The sequence below is a fragment of the Furipterus horrens genome, unplaced genomic scaffold (assembly GCF_987537825.1).
Source record: "Furipterus horrens unplaced genomic scaffold, mFurHor1.1.pri manual_scaffold_12, whole genome shotgun sequence".
Lineage (NCBI taxonomy): Eukaryota > Metazoa > Chordata > Mammalia > Chiroptera > Furipteridae > Furipterus > Furipterus horrens.
In genome coordinates, this window is record NW_028327182.1 from 36,128,016 (window position 1) to 36,135,386 (window position 7,371).

The following is a 7,371-nucleotide window of genomic DNA, read 5'->3' on the forward strand; positions in this document are numbered from 1 at the left end:
CATCAGAGTAATTTTAGATTTGTATATGTATTGTGATGCTTTTGTTGTCCAAGGGCACTAAAGTTTCCTGAGAAAAATATGTCTCTTTGTACCTAATGAAAATATAGTGATAGCAGCTCAGCAGAGCAGGTATGTTTTTAATTTAAATCTTATTTTTATTTTATTTTATTTTTTAAGTATATTTTATTGATTATATTGTTACAATAGTTCCAATTTTTTCCCCTTTGCTCCCCTCCACCCAGCTCCCCCCTCCCCCAACAATAGCCCCCAAGTCCATGCCCATGGGTCATACATACAAGCTCTCCTGCCTCACCTTTTCATATATTCTTCTTCTTCTTTTTTCTAAATAATTAATTATTAATTAATTATTTTAACAATAAAAAATAACAATCGCTCCCTCTCAGACTTAAGAGCCTTTATAATCTTATAAAGGACAATGGGCGAAGGTCTCAAGCTCCTCTAGCTGCTTCAAGCTGGACATGATCGTCGTCCTACCTATCCTTGGGTCCAGAAATCCCTAATAAGAATGGGGGTGTGGAGGGGAGGGTGGCCTTCCCACATGGGGAAGGATCATGCAGACTCCAGGTTGGTTGGCTGTCCATGGACAATGGCATGCTTGTTTTAACAGGCTGGCATCCTTGTTGTATTCTGGAGGCAACAGATTTGGCAACAGGGTGAAAGGACATCATTCAATCCGTAACCACTAGATGACAAAAGACAGGTATTAATTTTTCAATGTCCCACATTAGGGAAAAGAAGAGCTTCTTTGGAGGAAGGTGTGCCAGGCACATCTCACCTGTCCAAAACCCTTTTGCCCATTATACTTAGTTTGGGCTGAGGGAAATATTTTAGGTTTTCCCTTCTCAGAACTCTGGGCACTTTCTGTCCAAGCCTTTAGGATAGAAAAGAGAAACCAGTTTTAAAGTGAAGCCCACAGACCACCCCATTCTTCACCAATCCAGCCACTTAGTTCAGCCAAAACAATGATTCTCAGGAGGCAGCAATGCAGACAGGATTAAGTGAGGCCTATACGTACAATCACTCAGGTAGTGAGATCCTAGGCTTATACCCTTTGAAAACAGAAAACACATGTTAATTTATGTAGTATAATCCACAAACCATTCTCTAGTTCTGTAAGTCTGTCTTAATGTGAAGATATCCAGTTGCAAGGCGTTTGACATTCTTCTTGCCTGTAAATTAAACATCTTTGATAATGCCACAGACATAGTTTAAATTTCAAATGAAAACAAATTTTAAATGAAAAGAAACTTTAAAGATGGTTAGCTGCACTACTTTATAGTCTACCACTGAGCATTGTGATTTTCCTTGAATCGCGATTTTTCTCCCTACGATTACCCTCCTTGTCATTAAAGGGACTGCATTAAGTTCATTTTTAATTTATCCTGTTCATTTGCATAAACACAACAAGAGCAGCAAATGATCACTTATGATCTTTAGTTCTGCTTTGCTGGAACTTATGCAAGGAACATTTAGGGTGACCTTCAGTCTGCCCTTCAAGGCACAGAAGCAGAACCACATACCTGGCATTCAGCCTTGCCTGTAAACACCTGTCTTTTTCAAGTCCTTCTGGTTTTCCATTGTGCCTTAAGGTCCCTTCTAGCCATCTTTCAGGAAAACAACCTTCATTCCTTCCCTGGAAAGATTGCCATGGACTGCACATCCATCCAAGGTACCAGGCCTTTTATCTTCTGGACTTTTATTACCTTTGAAAGTCAATCCCAGTTCTCCAGGGCTTTTTGGTAACAACCAAAGCCCAAGCATGTCTCCTTTAAGCATGACATTCCAAAGTCTTAGTTTAAAAAAAAACAACCCTCTATTAACAACTGGCCTTATTAGTTTTATGCAAAGAAACTTATGTCACTACTTCTTTAGAATGCCAAACTCTTGAGGGATCAGATATGGAGAAAAATATACAATGTGAAGGAAAATCCTTGTCCTTCCAATATTCACTGAATTTGTATTTCCATTCTTTATATTTTTATTTTTTCCCCAACTAAAAATTTTTTTTGTTTGTTTTTCCATTACAGTTATCCCACTTTTTTCCCCCTCTTGATACCCTGAGCCCTGTCACCTCCTTCTCCAACATTTAGTCCCCACTCAGTTGTCCATGTTTGTGGGCCATTTATACATGTTCTTTGACTAGACCCTTCCCCTTCTTACCCCCTTCTCTCCCTCCCATCTCCCCTTTTGTTACTGTTAGTTTATTCATTGTTTACATACCTCTGGTTCAATTTTGCTCATTTGTTTGTGTTGTTCATTAGTTTCCCATAGTAGGTGGTAGCATAAGGTATTTTTCTTTCATTGCCTGGCTTATTTCACTAAGCATAATTATCTCTAGTTCCAACCATGTTGTTGCAAATGGTAGAAGTTCCTTCTTTTTTTTTTTTAATGTGTTTTATTGATTATAATGTTACATTTGTCCCAATTTCCCTTCCCTCTTCTCCCCTCCACCCAGTGGCCGCCCCTCCCTCCAGTTGTCCCCCCCTTTTAGACCATGTCCATTAGTTGTGCATATAGTTCTTCTCAACCATTCCTTCCTACCATGCTCCTTAATTCCTATATCATCTCCCTCCCTCTCCCCCTTCCCCCTCCCTGCTGACCTCCCCCCAATATGCTCCCCATACCTATAGTTCTTTTTCCACTCTTGTTGCCTGTTTAGTTTGCCTTTGTTTCAATTCCCTAGCTTCTGTTGTTGTTTCTTGTGATGCAGTTTTCATTTTAGATTTCATAGTTTTGATCCTCCTTTTTCTAAACCAGTCCCTTTAACATCTCATATAACAGTGGTTTGGATCTAATGAACTCTTTCAGTTTTATTTTGTCCTGGAAACACTTTCTCTGCCCTTTGATTCTGAATGACAATTTCGCTGGATAGAGTATTCGTGGTTGTAGGTTTTTGCTTTCCATTACTTTGAATATTTCTTGCCAGTCCCTTCTTGCCTGCAGGGTCTCCCTTGAGAAGTCAGCTGATAGTCTAATTGGGACCCCTTTGTACATGATTCTTTTCTTCTCTCTTGCTGCTTTTAAGATTCTCTCTTTATCTTTAATTTTTGACATTTTGATTATAATGTGTCTTGGAGTGGTTCTCCCTGGGTCCAGTTTTTTTGGAACTCTCTGTGCTTCCTGGACCTGTAATTCTATTACCTTCCCCAAGTTTGGGAAGTTCTGCTTTATTATATTTTCACTTAATTTTCCAATTTCTAGTTCATCTTCATCGCCCTCTGGCAAACCAATGATTCTTATGTTCGGCCTTTTATAGCTGTCCCAGACGTTTCTGATCCTCTCATCATTTTCCTTGTGTCCCATTTTTTCTCTCTGCACTGGTTGACTGTTTGTTCCTTCTCTGTGTTCTGGTTTGTTGATTTGAACTATGGATTTTATTTCCTCACCATCTGTCTCGTATGTGGTTTTGTTCCTTTTAGTATGTGTGTTTTTCAATTCTTTCTCATCTTTTTCCAGATCTTTTGTTAATTCTGTAAGCCACCTGATAACAATGGCCCTGAACTGAGCCTCTGACAGGTTTCTTATTTGTTCCTCTGTCAGATTCTTCATCTGTTGCCTGGTGAACTGCGCCACTGGTCTTTCTATAGTTGTCTGCCTCATTTTGACAGATGCGTTTTGTTTTCTTGGGCCGTCTATAGGGTGCAGTGCCTGTGTACTCATCACAACCCAGCGACCGGTGCCATTCCGCAACCTTTTTCGCCGCGCTGTGGCCCTTTGTCGTCACAACCCAGTGACCGGCGCCGTTTGTAACCTATTTTGCAGCGCTGTGGCGCTTTGTGTGGGGGCGGGGGTCCAAGATGGATTCACAGTTATTCCTCTAGGAGACCAGATCCATCCTCCCGCCCTCTGGACCTCACTGTTCAAGGCGATGTGGTGGCTGCTTTCCCCAGCGTTGGGGTTGCAAGCTGCCGGGTTTTGACTGCAGCCGGGATTGTTCTCCCTGCCGCTAGCATTGTTCTCCCTGCTGCTGGGATTGCTCTCCCTGCCACTGTCCCTAGTCCGACCGCAAACAGCACCACCCACTTTTGCTCTTCCTACCTGCCCAAAGGGCGCCGCTGGTTTATAACTTCATACGTTGGGCTTCCGTGTAGTTTTATTTTCTGGAATTTCTAGTTATCTTTTGTTTTGAATTAGTTGTATTCCTCTCTAGTTGTAGAGGGAGACCAAGCATGTCCGTCTAAGCCTCCATCTTGGCTGGAAGTCCAGAAGTTCCTTCTTTATTTCAGTACTTATTCATTGTCATTTTCCCCCTTTGTACTCGTGTTCCTCTCTGTCTCTCTCTGTTTCTTCATCTCTTAAAGCAGACACTTTAGCATCTCTTGCAATGCTGGTTTGGTGGAGATGTGTTCTTTTAGCCTTCTTTTGTCTTTGAAACTCCTTATTTCACCTTCTATTTTGAATGAGAGCTTGCTGGGTAGAGTATTCTTGGTTGTAGGCCTTTGTTTTTCATTGCTTGGAATATTTTTTGCCATTCCCTTCTGGCTTGTAGTGTTTCTGCTGAGAAATCTGATGAAAGCCTTATTGGAGTTCCCTTGTATGTTATTAGTTGTTTCTCTCTTGCTGCTTTTAGGATTCTCTCTTTGTCTTTGAATGTTGGCATTTTAATTATGATGTGTCTTGAAGTGGGCCTGTTGGGATTCATCTTCATTGGGACCCTCTGTGCTTCGTGGACTTGCGTGACTCTTTCTTTCCTCATGTTAGGGAAGTTTTCTGTCATTAGTTTTTCAAAGAGGTTTTCTATCCCTTGCTCTTCTTCTTCTCCTTCTGGAATTCCTATGATACAGATGTTATTACATTTCATGTTGTCCTGCAGCTGTCTTAGAGCCTCTTCAGTCTTGTTCAGTCTTTTTTCATTTTGTTGCACTGTCTGGGAGTTTTTGTCTACATTGTCTTCCAGCTCACTGATCCGATCTTCTGCTTCCTCTAGGCTGCTTTTAATTCTTTCTACTGTGTTCTTCAATTCAGAGGTCATATTCTTCATTTCCTCCTGGCTCTTATTGATAGCTTCTATGTCCTTTTTCATGCTGGTGTAATTCTCAGTAAGTTCCTTATAGTTTTTCTAGAGTTCCTTGTAGTTTCTGCTGAGCTCATTGAGCTTCTCCATAATCCATGCTTTCAATTTCATATCTGATAGTTGGCTCCCCTCTATTTCAGTTAGCACACTTTCTGGGGATTCTACCTTTCCTTTCGATGGGGGGTTGTTTCTCTGTCTCCCCATTTTTGTGACTCCTATTGTTTGTTGGCACTTCTTAGAATGATCTGCACTTCCTCGATCTGCCCCTGGTAAATCTTATTTTTAATTATAGTTTAATTCAATATTATTCTGTATTGATCACAGAGGTACAGCACAGTGAGTGGTTAAACAATTGCATACTTTACAAGTATTCCCCCTATCTGGCACATTAGATAGTTATTATGATATTATTAAGTATATTCCTTATGCTGTACTTTACATCCCTGTGACTATTTTGAACTACTTGTTTATACTTCTTAATCCTTCCACCTTTATTGCCTAGTCCCCTCACCCTTCTCCCCTTGAAACCATTAACTTTTTCTCTATATCAATGAGTCTGTTTCTATTTTGTTTATTCATTTATTTTGTTTTTATTCCATATATGAGTAAAACAATATGGTATTTGCTTATCTCTGACTGATTTTACTTAACATAATGCCCTTAGGTCCATCCATACTGATAAAATTTTATTGTTTTTTATGGCTGAGTAATATTCCACTGTATATATGTAGCACAACTTTTTTAATCCACTCATCTACTGAGGGGCGCTTGGACTGCTTCCACATCTTGGCTATTGCAAATAATGTTGCAATAAAAACAGGGACGATATATTTTCTCAAATTAGTGTTTTGGGTCTCTTCAGACATATACCTAGAAGTGGAATTGTTGGGTTATAAGGCAGTTCCATTTTAAATTTTTTGAGGACCCTACATACTGTTTTCCACAGTGGCTACACTAATCTGTACTCCACCAACAGTGTACGAGTGTGCCCTTTGCTTCACATCTTCACCAACAGCTGTTGTTTGTTATTTATTGATGATAGCAACTCCAGAGTGGGTAGACCTGGAGAGAAAACACAGATGAAAGGGAGTGTAATAGAGTAAATCAAAATCTTTTGTTTACAAAACCTAGTTCCTTCTGTCAGCCATTGTTCACCTTTACTCTTTTATTTAGACAGATTAAATATTTTTTGTTTTGATCCTCCACAGGTCCAGCAGAGTCTGGAAAAAAAAGATAAAATTTAGATGGCTTTAATTTACAGTTTCAAAGAGAAAGAAAAAGATTTTAACACAACATTATTGACTCTGAGCTACAAAATAAAGAGAAATGTATTTGTTTAAAATTGCAAATCCCTAAGACAACATATTCTGTCTGGATTTTACCTTTTTGGGAGAGTGATCATATGTGACTTTTTAATAATGTTCATGAATTCAACCTTGCTCACTTCCTTGAATGTTAACTGGGTATTTTAGATCTTACTCATTATGATTAAGTTTATACAAAATACATCCTATAAAAACTTAAAAATCTCTGAATCTTTGATTTATTTTAACTAATTAAAGATAAGGCTACCTAAAGCAGTTCAGGAAATGTATTTATAAATAGCATATAAATTATTTATTTGAAAAAAGGAGATAACATGGTTTTTAAATTTTTAATTTTAAAAAATAAATTGTAAACAAAAGTTTAGAGAAACTAAATAAGTGTAAATGTTTGTCTCTGACCTTGAATTTTAGTTTTGAAAGCACATAACACGATGTTTAAGAGCAAAGACTTTAACATCCAGCTGATTGGCTCTGTGACCGTGAGCAAATTTTCTGAGCCTCAGTTTGCTCATATATATTTATATGTAATTTTCTGCATAGTTCTTTTTGGGAGGGAGGAGGGAGGATGATGTAATACATATAAAATTATTGAGTACAAAAATCTATCACATAGTTTAAGTCCTTAAAATGGTTTGAAGTTTTTATACTGGTATGAGCAAAAGTAGGTTTACAGTTGTTCATATGGCAAAAAAAACATAAAGGTTATGATTATTACAATAGCTTTATTAACTCAAAAGAATGTCATAATGCAACTGTTAAACTACGTCTTCCCACTCTTATATTATTATGAAAAAGAATGTTATATACACAAAGCACCAAATGGTTAAGCTCTCTAACATTGGAGGAAAGATGGTAGCTACTCTAATGATTCTTCTGTTCCTTTTATAAAAATATTCAAATTAACAATAATTATATAGCATATAGGTGGAGTAGCAGCTAGTACTTTTGTAAATATTTGACATGCATTAACTCTTTGTATCATTTTAGCTATCTTATGTGGTAACCATTATC